Raw genomic sequence first — 1,187 nt, forward strand, 5'->3', positions numbered from 1 at the left:
GGCTTCTGCCTCTTCCTGGGGAAGCAGCGGAAGAGGCCGCCTTCCCCAGCTGGAGGAGCATCTCTCCTCTGCTGCTGATGCTGCAGGTGGGCAGCCACAGCAGGGTCTCTCCTTGGCAGGAAAGAGGAGCTTCGCTTGGGCCTGGGCTACAGCCTCTTCCTGGGGAAGCAGCGGAAGAGGCCGCCTTTCCCTAGCTGGTGGAGCATCTCTCCTCTGCTGCTGATGCTGCAGGGGGGAAGCCACAGCAGGGTCTCTCCTTGGCAGGAAAGAGGAGCTTCGCTTGGGCCTGGGCTACAGCCTCTTCCTGGGGAAGCAGCGGAAGAGGCCGCCTTTCCCTAGCTGGTGGAGCATCTCTCCTCTGCTGCTGATGCTGCAGGGGGGCAGCCACAGCAGGGTCTCTCCTTGGCAGGAAAGAGGAGCTTCTCTTCGGCCTGCGCTTCTGCCTCTTCCTGGGGAAGCAGCGGAAGAGGCTGCCTTCCCCAGGTGGAGGAGCATCTCTCCTCTGCTGCTGCTGCTGATGCTGCAGGGGGGCAGCCACAGCAGGGTCTCTCCTTGGCAGGAAAGAGGAGCTTCGCTTGGGCCTGGGCTACAGCCTCTTCCTGGGGAAGCAGCGGAAGAGGCTGCCTTCCCCAGCTGGAGGAGCATCTCTCCTCTGCTGCTGCTGCTGCAGGTGGGCAGCCACAGCAGGGTCTCTCCTTGGCAGGAAAGAGGAGCTTCTCTTCGGCCTGGGCTTCTGCCTCTTCCTGGGGAAGCAGCGGAAGAGGCTGCCTTCCCCAGGTGGAGGAGCATCTCTCCTCTGCTGCTGCTGCTGATGCTGCAGGTGGGCAGCCACAGCAGGGTCTCTCCTTGGCAGGAAAGAGGAGCTTCGCTGCGGCCTGGGCCACAGCCTCTTCCTGGGGAAGCAGCGAAAGAGGCTGCCTTCCCCAGCTGGTGGAGCATCTCTCCTCTGCTGCTGATGCTGCAGGGGGGAAGCCACAGCAGGGTCCCTCCTTGGCAGGACAGAGGAGCTTCGCTTCGGCCGGGGCTTCTGCCTCTTCCTGGGGAAGCAGCGGAAGAGGCCGCCTTCCCCAGGTGGAGGAGCATCTCTCCTCTGCTGCTGCTGCTGATGCTGCAGGTGGGCAGCCACAGCAGGGTCTCTCCTTGGCAGGAAAGAGGAGCTTCGCTGCGGCCTGGGCTACAGCCTCTTC

Source organism: Oryzias latipes, chromosome 23 (genome assembly GCF_053564925.1).
Source record: "Oryzias latipes strain Hd-rR chromosome 23, Olatipes_Hd-rR_3.1".
NCBI classification, from domain to species: Eukaryota; Metazoa; Chordata; class Actinopteri; order Beloniformes; family Adrianichthyidae; genus Oryzias; species Oryzias latipes.